Genomic DNA, 13441 nt, shown 5'->3' on the forward strand with positions numbered 1-13441 from the left:
TAGGCAAAAGGATATGTAAGCAGTCATTTTGATGCAGCCGGTTTGGTGAGTTGATACCGACATTTGGAGTTTGTTCGCATTCTCGTTTGGGTTACTGACTTGTTATGGATTGATTCCATTGTCATAAATTTATTTTACTCCGTACTGGACGCAACAAGTAGGACATTTAGTTTGGTTGGTGTTAGCTCAGTTTTGAAAAAATTTCGCCGAGGTGGAGAATTGTAGAAATGATAAAAATATTGGTAAATTTCAGGAAATTTGAAGCAAACATGCATTTGGGTGCTTGCCGGTCGACCGCGAGCTTTGGCGTGGTCGACCGCAAACATGCACGATACAGGGATATGTTTTGGAGCTCTGGCTAGTCGACCGTCGAAGTCGACCGGCAAAACCCTGTAATCGATTTTGGTTTCTATTTTCTGGTTGTTTGACCGCGACGATTTTAACGGTTAACTGCCAGTCGGGTTTGGGCCTGATTACGGTTTCCTGTTCTGATTAGGATTTGTGTTTGGAATAAATATAAACACGATTTTACGGTTTTTGGGATTGGGAAAAGGGGTTTTTTTGTGCACAGAAAAGATTAGTTTCTTACTTCTTAATTATACCATTATGAATAAGGAACTCATTTCAAGAGAGTGAAAATAACCTTCAACTGATTGCTACCTAGTTTTAACATATGGATATTTTTAATGGTTATACCTTTTTCTTTTTACAAACTTATTAGACGTTGTAGGAATATCTACAGTGATTTTATGTTCGAAATCATTCCTAACCCATGAAACTTCATGCTCACGGTCAAACCGAGATACATTTGATCTATGGAAATAGAAGGTTGTAGCAATCTAAGTCCCATCATAATCTATCTCAATGTTTTCCTCTATGTCAACATCTGCATATTGTGGGACATCGTAGGTATCCCTAGGCTTCCATTAACAAACAACACTCCATCCCGAATGCTTCAAGTACTTTGAGTAGTATACTTGTAATACTTGTTCTGGGAACATATATGGTTAATCTTCAAACTCAAAAAGATTAGTATTTACACTAGTCAATCCATATGCATCTTTCCAAGTCTCGTACGTGTCTCTCCACTTTCCATGTTTGGTTCTCGTATAATACCAAACACACTTAAATACATATACTAGTTTTGCTTGTCCCGGACAGCGAATATCGAGTACTCTATCCAAATACCCATAGTAAATCATTCCTTCAGCTCCAAGGACCACAATCCCACTATTCTGGATGGTCCAAGATTCTTCTCTCTCCTTGATTTCAAACTTGTAACTGCTTACACCAAATCCTTTGTAGTATGCAACCTGCAGGATCAGATATTGAGCTAGACATCTCAAGTTCTCATCTAATGTTAATTCTATGTTTGGATCTTGGACCTAAGAAAACAGTTTGTGTAATAATTATATAAAGATACAAGTATAGATTAAGATAATGACAGAGAAATATGAGATAAGAAAATCTTATATAACTTATAAACTGACTATTTTGGGTCTTTTGTATTGTAATTTACATAGATTACAATGAAAAAATTATAATGAAACAAAAAAAAAATTATATATCCTAGGGTTCTTTTATGTGTGCCAATGAAACAAAGGAAAATTTCATATTTTCTGAGATTTTTTTCTGTGTATCGATGGAGCGTCGATATTGTACTCCATTGACGGTCTGATTAAGACAATGAGTCTTTCACTGATTGATAATCTCTAATCTCTTGGAAGATAGCACAATCTTCTATGGACGAAGAGATATTAACAAATTATTTCTCATATGAACTGTTGATTAAACTAGATGACTAGCTAAAGAGAACGAATTCTTTCTTACAAGGATTGTTGATCAGGCTAAATGATTAGCTAATGATAATAATCTATGAATAACAATAGAATGAAGGAGAGATGAGTTTTTGTCAATGTAGCCTCCCTCTCTCTCTCTCTCTCTCTCTCTCTCTCTCTCTCTCTCTCTCTCTCTCTTAGCCTCATCTCTAATGGCAAAGAGTCTAGCCAAAATAATATTAGCCCAAGACCTTTCTTTTGCCTATGCGCCCCTGTGTGTCTCTTCTTTCATGTTGATCATGCCTATTTATAAGTTTGGGAGCATTAAGTGAGTGAGTTAGTGAGCCTTAACTCCCCATAAATGGATGAGTTAATGGTATTTAACTCCCTTTTTATATGAGCGAGTTAGTAGTCATTAATCATTTCGTTAAAAGTAGCTTCTGAAAATGGTTATGGGCGAGGTTTGTAATAATGGCCACAGGCGAAGTTCGTCAATAATGATTATAAACATACTTCTCCAGAATGGGTGACACGACCCATGTGAGCTATCGATGAGCTATTGGGCAAAGCTTGTTGCTGCTTCGGTGAGCTTCGCTACAACTTTGGTGAGCTTCGTTGCGGCTTCGGCTTTAGTGAACTTCACTATGGCTTCAACACACTTCGCTATATGTGACATGTGGACTATTTGGGTGAAGCTCATTTTGGGTGTGGATGGGCCATTACTTCTAAAGCGTGTATGATGTAGCCCATGTAGGTAGCTGCGTGTAAAATTTGCTGATGAATTAATTGGCAAACATCGCTTGTGAGTTCGAATCTAGCACAAAATTCGATTGTGACTTGGACGACTCATTGACACTTTTTGATTCGGCCTGATGTGGGAGTCAACCTACTCTTGATTTGGCCGGTTGGGTCGAATTGAGATGTGTAGCAGAGTTCACATGTTTAAGTTAGCGAACTTCACGGATAAGTTTAATTTGACACAGAACTGACTTGAGCTTGTTTATTGACTCGGCTGACTTGAGAATGCCATTTGGCTGGGCCCAGAGTCTAACTTGAGAATTAACTCAGGTCTTCTTTGACTCAGATGAGTTGGGCCAGAGTTTAGCATGCAGTCATGTTTGTATGTGACCCAATCGAACTTTGTTGTAGCTTATATTTGAGCTCATCTAAAGTGTTTATTCCATACGCGTTTGCTTCTTAGACTCAGACTGAGCATTGGTCTAAGAGAGAGTATATTTTAACTGTCTACACCAGGCACAAAAATTTTCCTAACGACGCTTCCTCCAAATGTTCATCATTCCAATTGTGATGCTCTTCATGTAATTTATCCTTATGAATTATATTCTCAATATGAATTGTTAACATCAACATTATATTATTTCATACATACATACATATAATAGTAAATGCAAAATAGACTTACCCTCTAACTTCCTCAAGTCATACACTATTGAGTAGGATAAGTTGATGTATCTCATTGGTAAATGTAATTCCCACTCTTGTGTAAGTTGGTTTGCCATGTGTTTCATCACGAATACACACATGTCTATTGAGCTTCATCTCTACATTTTCATCCAAATAACAAGAACAAAATGTTGTTACATCCTCTAGGAGATAACCTTCTATTATAAAACCCTCTAGCCAATTTCTATTCTGAATATAATTTTTTAAAGTGAGAAGACACCTATAAAAACTTACATTAGATTACTACATACAAGCATACAAAATAGAAAAGTTATATTAGTTGCATCAAACAAAAAACACCTTTCTATAGGATACATCCACCGATATTGTACTGGTCCACCAAATCTTTATTTGGTTGCAAGATGAATAGTAAAATGTAATATAATATCAAAGAATGCCGATGGAAAAATCTACTCAAGCTTGCACCAAATTAAGGGAATTGCTTCTTGTAGCATTCCAACGCCTTGTCCTTGATGGTCGTAGCACACAATTCCCTAAAGAAGATACATAGTTCATTGATCACTAAGCCAACAGATCAGGAAGGAAATCCCTGAGGGATAGTAAGAGAGGGTGCTCCATAATAATATGATGATCATGACTCAAGAACCAATCGATCATGCTTTTCACAATATTTATCTTCTTATTAAATGATCCTAAAAACCATATTGTAGGAACCTTTAGCTCATGCAACACTTCTAAAAATATTTTCTTTTCTAGTTTTGACATATGATAAATGGCATTGGGGAGTACAAGTTTGTCTGGTTTATCTAATTTAGGTACATGGGAAACTCTTTTCTATTGTTCAAGTGTTGTAGATCCCTCTGAGCTTGTAGATTATCTTTCAATTTTCTATCTTTACAAAGAAGTAAGTAAAGTATGTGATCAGATACTCTCTTGTTAATGTGCATGGTGTCCAAATTGTGATTCACTCTATTTGTCTCCTAATATGGTAATTGAAAGAACATACTTTTCTTGTTCCATCCTTGTGGCTTTTCCTGTCTTTCCTTTACTTTCCTAAAGTCATGTTTTCATAATCATTCCATTAAGCAAGTATGTCATCTCTAGATAAGGGGAGTGGGGCCTCTCGATGCTCTGTAGTACCATCAAAGTGAACATTATCATTCCTATAGGGATGGTATTTTTTCAGCATGTGTTGATGATCGCTGTAACATATCTTTTTGCTAACGGGAAACCATGTCGATGTTGTATTGACGTGGCAATAAGGACATGCTTTATAACCATGTATGGAATATCCCGATAGCATTCCGTATGTAGGAAAGTCGTTAATTGTCCATATTAAGGATGCACATATTATGAAGGTTTCACCTTTGTCTACATTATATGTCTCCACACCATCAATGAATAAAGACCATAACTCTTCGATGAGAGGTCAGAGATAAACATTTGATATTATTTTCCAGTGAACTGGGTCCATCAATCCAAAGAGGCTTCATAAAATATGATTGATCCATAACCAACCATGTTGAGTGCATGCTCAAAGCAAGCAAAGCTCACCTACAGACTTGGCTTGCCCTAGCCAAGCTCGCTTGTATTCGAGAGGCCAAGCAGAGCTCACTTGCAAGCTTGACTCACCAACACATTATGCTCGCCTGCACGAACCAAAGTTTGCCAATATGGATCAAGCAGGGTTTGCCTGCGTACTCAAAGCAAGCAAGAGGCCAAGCCAAGCTTGCCTGCAAGCTAAAGATAACCTGGCCCCGCCAGCACGAGTCAACCTCGCCTGTTTGTTTGACTCGCCAGCACGAGTCAAGCTTGCCTGTTTGTTTGACTTGCTAGCATGAGTCAAGCTCTCCTGTTTGTTTGACTTGCTAGCATGAGTCAAGCTCGTCTATTTATTTGACTCACCAACACGAGTCTAGCTCGCCTGTTTGATTGACTCACCAGCATGAGTCAAGCTCACCTGTAGGAAGTTTGCCCGCACGAACCAATCTTGCCTACAGACTCAAGCTTGCCTAACGCTTAGGGGGTCTGCCAGTCGACCCCACCTATTTGCTAAGCTCACCTGCAAGCTTGCCTGAACATTTAGACAGCTCCCAAGCTCGTCCACAAGCCTATCGGCCTCGCATGAACAGTGCAGGTACCTGTTTGCTTGTGGGAGTAGGCCCACCCATATCCCACGTCCTGGGTAATGAGACATAGCTCGCATCACCCCTATAGTGGTCACATCCCACAACTAAGGGAGGGCATGGTGCTCCTCACCTATTAGTGGTCTCATCCCACAAGTTAAGGGGGGAACCATGCTTTCCCTTGCCTATTTAAAGACCTTCTTTGCCAACGTGAAAGCGGTCTTGCTCTTGGCTGGTGTTTAGGCTCTTCAAGCAGAGACCTCCATTGGCTTGCTTGGTCGAGTATTCTTGGCTATAAGCTTGGATTGTTGAAGTAGACTAAATCCGAACTCTTAGATTTGAGACTCTTAGCTCTTTACAAATTCTTACATATTAGTCTTCTCTAAGCATTCAGCCTTGATACTCATCAAGCTCGGGTATAATCGAACTCGATCACACAAGAGCCTCTACTACGCACTGAAGCTCAACCGCAACTTCGATCAGATCATCCAAGGGAAGCAAACTCGATGCAAGCATTCAAAGGAGGCGTCCTATCGCTATCGAAGAACTCACGTTAAACAAGAAGAACATTCTCTTCGCTTCTGTTGTAATATTTTTGATTCTTGATTTGTAATAAGCAATTCTTATCAATACAAATCTCTATTAAGAACTAGAAATTTTTACGCCGAACACCCGCGAAGGGTCCCAACGAATGACCGGATCATAAGAGGTTCATTGCCAGTGATCACGCTAAGGTGGGATTTGAAATAAATCAAGTGCTGAGTGGGTGAGCCTCTCCTATTGAATGGCGTAAAGTTAATTAGATTAAACTTTACCGGATACGGAATTGACTCTCACTCTCTCAGGTATAGACACAGGATCCTGATCTTCTTCACCTCTTGAGCACATATAAAGGCATTGATTTTTCTCTCGAGGTCCTTCATCTTCTTATCCTCACCCGCATTTTTCTTTGGGGGTTGCTGAGGAGGTTAAGGAAGCTCCACTAGACTACCCCTAGTGTTATTATTGTTAGGAGGAGTATCAACATTGATATTTTCATTCACTTTCGAGTCACTGTCTACCTCATTAGTAGTGTTGCGACGACTTGATTCACCTTGCTGATTTGACAAAGACTAAAGTTGTTGGGCATGTAATTCCCTCATGCACTGCATGTTCAACTCTATTTCCATCTTCATTTCAATTCTGAGCTCCTCTTTCTACTTGGCTAAAGCATCTTGAAGCATCTGAGCTAACTGCTCAGTAGTGATCGTGAACACCTCTCGAACTCGTCCTGTGCTGGACATGGGGTCGTCTGAGGCGACTGCAAAACAAGCATCTGATGCTTCATCGTCTGAGGATAACCTCTCTGCATCCTCTGATAATCCCTACGTCTGATAGTTTTGGAGCGTAACTGACTTAAACACTAGGATATCAACGACAAAGAATCGAGACTAGAACATCGTGCTGACTTCCCTTTATCAGCCATGTTGATGGTGCCTTCTGGGAGTTCATCATTTTGAATGGCTGATCTTCTATTACAAAACGCCTTAGCTTAGGCTTCGACAATTCGGTGGAAAGTCTTTCAAATACCGAGACCCTCTGCGGAGTGATCGTGGGGCAGCTACACTCTGATAATATTACCCTAATAAACCTCTCACAAGGATAGTGAGAGTTTGTTTCTCAAGCATTTCTCTTCCGAGACTTGTTCATAACCCCCGTCTAATAGTACAACTCATCGACATGATGGTCGGAGCAACCTATCTTATGTTGGCATGATTCTTCAGGTATAATGTTGTTGTCTGATGGACACGTCTTCTTCCGGGGATGTGTCATCTTGTTGGCGTTCTTAGGAGTCACACGTTTGGAACCACCCTCTTACGGGTGTGGAACCTCAACGGGCTCCTGGATTTCAACACGTACCCCCAAGCGGGTGGAAATCGTAGTTTTCCTAACCAGGGATTGCTTTGTCTTAGTAGGAGGGAGCGTACGACCCCCAGCCTGAAGAGTGACTTGGGTTTTATTGACTGGGCCTAAGCGTTCTTTAACTAGAACTTTACCTCGATCCTCGTGCAAAGGACCAAAGCAATCCACCATCGTTATCTTAAATTTAGATAGATCAACACTATCGTTAGGCTTCACCGGAGGTACTGGAGAGACTAGAGCAGAAACAGGAGCCGATGGAAGCGAGGAAGAAGCTGTGGGGGAGTCTGTCGGCACGAGACAGACTTCCTTGTCTTGGCCAGGTGCAAGACAGGTTAGGCTGTCTCGGCCTGTGAGATAGATTGGGCTGTCTCTCCCTACGAGACAGATTGGGCTGTCTCTTCCTATGATACAGACTTCTCTAACTCGGCTAGGAGAGACAGTTCTGATTGTGTTCCGAATTAATTTCTGCGCCGTCTTGGACTTTGGCACCCAGATTTTTAAGGGTTTTGGTGGTTTTTTTGCCACCTCTTCCTTCTGTAATTATTGTGCTTTTTGTGCAAGAATACAGGCATGTGCAAGAAGTGTGTGTAGGCTGTCTAAAAATCACAATAGATAGTTGACCCCTATCAGACTTCGACCGATAGTTTTGACAAAGGAAGGCTGCAATCAGAGGATTCTCCTATGGATCAAGAAGATATTACAAGGCAATGATTTCTTCAAACCAAGATGTAGAATTTATCCTTGCAGTTGAAACACAAGTAATTTCCAAAGTCACCGCAATCACTACATCCGCAGCTCTATATCCGCTGCAAACGCAGCTCCATATCGCTGCAAACGCAACTCCATATCGCTGCAAACACAGTTCCATCCGCTACAAACGCAGGTCCATATCGCTATGAACGCAGCTCCATATCGCTGCAAATGCAGCTCCATCCACTGCAAACGTAGCTCCATATCACTGCAAACGCAGCTCTATATCACTGTAAACTCAGCTCCATCCGGTACAAACGCAGTTCCATACCGCTGCAAACGCAGCTCCATATCGCTACGAATGCAACTCCATATCGCTGTGAACGTAGCTCCATATCGCTGCAAACGCGGCTCCATATCACTACAAACGCGACTCCAGATACCGTGTTTAGACGCAGGATCATACCCAGAATGTAAGTTAAGACGTTGACTCGCTCAAACGCGATCCATACAGTTTCAAGAAAACCGTTGTTCACCCACGATCTGGGGAGTGGTTAAGTGAGTCGTTATACTCGATTAATGGGATGACTAAACCCTCATATAGGCGCGGATTATGGGGGCAGTTACACCCCTAATACCCCTATAAATATCAACAAACTCAAGAGAGTGGGGGATCGGGTTTCGAGATCGGATTCTGGAGAGGAGAAAATCTGGAGGCAACAATCTTTAACAGCCAAAGATTTCTAGATATTTGATACTTGGCTTCTCAACCGAATTATCTCGGTCCGAACAACTCTTTTTCACCAGAGTTTGTCACTCGTTCTAAGTTACAAAACTCGTCAAGAGTTCTTGATCAGTTTGACCACACAAGTCAGTTGTTCTAGTGAATTGAGACATTCGGATCGTCAATGGAGAGCAAATTCGACGTGAGCATTCGAAGGAGGTACTCCATCGCCACCGTGAAGAACCCATAATTAAACAAAGGGGAGAATCTAGATCATTCTCCTCTCTTTTGTAATCAGGAAATCTAAATTGTAATTAAGGTCGAGAGAATACAAATCAAATTTCTTTCATTTTATTTACTCTAAATTTTTCACAAACAAAAGATGGCGACTCCGCTGGGGACAAGCTTCTCTGATGATGAAGTGGTGGCGCAATCTGACGTCCATCTCGCTGGAACGACTGTGGAAACTCTCATTGTAGAGTTTGATCAAGCCAAATTCGAGGAAGCTCTTTCATCTGGATCGCTTAGCCCCAAGGCTAGGCGCAACATCCGTAAGATCTCCAAAGAAATCAAACATGTTGCTGAAATGCCAAAGAAAGCCCTCCTTTGGCCAATATTCATCAAACCACCCCTCCTCCGAAGGAGCGGGCTTAGCCTCTGTTGAACTCGTCCAACGAGTTGAACGATCCACGTCTACATCAGCACGATGTGCTATGGGCCACAAACGGCCTATAGAAGAGGCGAACTCTATAAACGCCAACGACGTTACCGCAAAGGCTTTGAAACAAGCCAAGAAGAATGCCGCTCAAAGATGGAGAAGATCCATACGATGGGCACGTCTTCGGGAAAGCCGATCTTTCACCCAACGCGAGGATCGCATTTTTGAGACTCTGCCTGAACACAGCATTTCTACTCTAGAATGCACACTTCACGGCAATGAGCCTAATTATGAGCCTCGCATGATACAGCTGAAACGCGACCCACAGTGGCTCGTTGCTCCTCCAAAACGTAACCCTCAGGAAGATGCTGCCAAAGATAAACGCGCGTCTCAGGAATGCATTCAAGTGGAATGTGATCCTCAGGGGTCTATTTCATCATTTAAACGTAGGCCTCGGCCTAATGTTTACAAATTCAAACGCGACACACGCGTTTCTTCTCAAGGACGCGACCCGGTCCGCCAAGTTTAGAAAGGTCAACATGGGTTCAAAATCCATGTTCGACAAGAACCAACTTTATCCACTCAAGAGCAGGGGGTCTCATCTCCATCTTCATACCCGGTGAGGGACTCCTCCCAAGTTTCTGATTTGTGGGAATTACTCGCTAGAGGGAGACCAGTGCAGCAAGTAGCTCATTCATGCCAATGCGAGCGGCTTATTTCAGCAATCCTTTCAGAATGCCACTGTTGTACACCTGAACCCCACTAATCTGTGTTCGACAAATTAGCGAACGTCGTCGGACTTGTCAAGCGACGACATCATCACAAAAAGAAAATACCAGAAGCTGAATATCCTGAGGTCACTATCAATGTAATTGGCAAAGGGAAAGCCTCGGCTCCTAATTCTGATGAATCAGAAAGAAGTTATTCCCCGACTGTTCGAGAAATTTGTGACGAGTTCGAAGGAGTATATCGACACACTCGGACTCGGTCAGGAGCTATCCGCTCGGTTAACTATCAAAGGTTGTCCAAGGGGATCATTTCTGATGATGAACATTCGACAATTGCCGAATCTCAATCTTCAAACTCCGTTGTGGCACAAGAGGCTTCTGTTTACATGACTGGAGGCCTCGAAGACTTAGCTAAAAGAGTTGATGAACACTACATCATGCTCCAAGCGCAACAGGAGATACTTCTCCAAATGAAGGATATGTTGGCCCAACTCCTTGCAGAAAAAGGCCAAAGATCAGAATCCTCCCGGAGGACAATCTCTAAAGAAAAATAGAAAGTTTCTGAGAACTCAGAACATGAAACTCACAACCTGGAGTCTTCTTTTGAAAACGAGAGGGAAATGGAAAGAGAACCGAATCCTCAGTCAGCTAAAGTGGATGAGCTAGAAGCCCGCCTCAACGCAAAAGCCAACAGAAGTGAGCTTCGCGAGGAAGGAGTGATACAGCCTTATCCTGCAGAATGGGATACAGCTCCCTATCCGCCAAAGTTTAAGGCCCCGACGCTACAACCTTTTGACGGTACAGGATCACCAATCCCTATCTGCCTAAGTTTAAGGCTCCAACTCTACAACCTTTCGACGGTACAGGGTCACCGAACCAACACATCTACTACTTCAAGTCACAGACTGGAGATGTGATAGCGAATGACGCCATCCTGACCCGTTTGTTTATCGGTACTCTTAAAGGGGTTGCCTTCGAGTGGTTTATGAAATTGTCTACTGGATCTATTAAAAAATGTGTAGATCTAGAAAAGCTTTTCTTGGCCAGATTCTTTGAAGATGACACAAAAGTTTTGGTCCCGACTCTTCTCACCAACAAGCAAAGGAAAGGAGAGTCCATCAAGACTTATGTGGAAAGATTTCGCAGTATGGCATTACGATGCCCGTCAGGTATGACCTAATCGACCTTAGTTGAAACTTGTAGGCACAACTTGTAGACCCAGCTCCTCGCTCAAATAGGGGTAGCAGAATGCATCTCCTGGATACAACTGGTTTCATAGGGAGAACAAGCTGAAGAAATTGTTGCTCGGGTCAAAGCTAAAGAAGTTACTCAACCCAAACCACAACAGCAATGCAACCAGAACAATGCTCCGCGCTCCAAGGGAAAGGAGACATTGGCTGCCGACACCAACACGCGCACGCCACCTGCGAAGCAAGACAAAGCACCGAACCAACAAAGAGCGCCCAAATAATACTTGTTCAAAGAAGAGCATGTGGACACTCTGTTCCAACTACTTCGAAAGAACAACAAACTACAAATCCCTGAGATCAGAAAACCAGATGAAGCAGGAAAGGTGGATGATCCTAATTACTGTAGTTATCATAGGTTCTTGGGGCATCCTACCGAAAAATGCTATGTCTTCAAAGAAATTCTACAAAATCTGGTGAATGCTAACATGCTCACACTGAAGCCCGAGTAGAAGACTGTATCCACTAATTTGATAGCGATCCAATTCGGTGATTTCCCTCCAATAACAGTTGTAGACGGTGTTATCGCCATCCACAAAGGGGAAATGCACATGAAAAATACTGACTTACACAATAAAAAAGATAGGGGGTTGGTACCCCTCATTACTTCAGAAGGGGAGATTATGTGGGTCCACCCTGATCTGGTTGAAGACCAACAGTGGACGAACACCTCATCCAAAAAGAAAAGAAGCAAGGCTAAGTCATCCAATATGATTAGCCCCTCCGTAAATAAGAATGATGATCATCTCAAATCTCTTACAGACTCAGAGGAAGAAAAGATTGCTCTCGCAGCATATCCAGGAGGCAATCCTGGCACTCGGCCAGAAAAAGCTTACTTAAAGGACTACGATCAGAATGCTCAAGAAATAGAAGAACAACCCCAAGACACTGGGGGTTCTGTACCGAAGAAGTCAGTTGATAAGGGGAAACAAAAGGAAATCCGGTTCAACAAAAATCTTCTTCAAGAGCCCAGAGAGTCGAGCGCCCCTTTCCAATTCAATGTCATGACGCAGCTGGCCAACATACCGGCTAGGATTACCCTGTATGAGCTCCTAAGGTTGTCCAAAACCACCAAGGAAGCTCTAATTGAAGCTTTATTGAACACAGAGAGCTTTATCACTCAAGTTATTCCTATTCCCGAAGCTTCTGAAAATCAATCTTGCTTGCAATGTCTACAAGCAGCAAGAAGTTTACCCTGCATATCATTTACTCAAGAAGACATGCAAGTAAAACATAAGCATGGCCGACCTTTGTACTACACAGGGTATATTGGGTCTTCGAAAATCAGCCGTGTCCAAGTTGACCCAGACTCAGCACTCAGCATCATGCCTTACAGGGTCATGCAGGTCTTAGGGATTCCCATGCACCGATTGAACGCCACTCAGACCACTATCTTCGGCTTCAACACTAACTGCACTCGGTCCCTGGGGAAGATCAAGCTTAGGTGTCAAATTGGAGATCTCAAGTCTGACATGACATGTTACATCATAGATGCAGACACGTCCTACAATTTATTGTTGGGATGACCATGGATTCATGCAAACCGTATTGTCCCATCCACCCTACATCAGGTTATGAAGTATGTCAATGATGAAGGAGAAGTTTGAACTCTGATTGCGGAAAAATGCCCTTTCAGAGGAGTGGAAAACTGTCACACAGATTCGGTCTTCTACTCAGAATCACAGGAGAAAGAAGATGTTGACAGCGGTAATGAAGCCGACGTCAAGCCAGACCCTGAAGGAGATTGTCCATAGGAGTTAAACTTTAATGTAATGGGTCAAGTTGAGAACAATAATAATGTACCGAACGAGGGCGAGTGGTGCATTAATAAAGATTTTATTTTGGCGTACTTGTCTGATGGATCCTCTAAAACTAAACAAATACAAAATGATACTGAGGTAGGTACCGGCCCATGGTACACATTATACGCCAATGCATCACTAACATTGCCGATTAAGCCATCCTTCGCTTCAGATGAAGAAGTAGAAGATGCTCAGAAGGCTTTCTTTGAAGTCCCATCCAAAAAGAAAGGGCAGAAGCCGATTCATTTCGGTAAAGTTAAACATGAACTACTCAAACGAGGAAGTTCAGAAGAAGATAATGGAATTCCGCAATTCCATTACCATGAACCAAATTCTATACATCTAATGAAACGAATGGGAT

This window comes from Asparagus officinalis, chromosome 7 (assembly GCF_001876935.1).
Source record: "Asparagus officinalis chromosome 7, Aspof.V1, whole genome shotgun sequence".
Lineage (NCBI taxonomy): Eukaryota > Viridiplantae > Streptophyta > Magnoliopsida > Asparagales > Asparagaceae > Asparagus > Asparagus officinalis.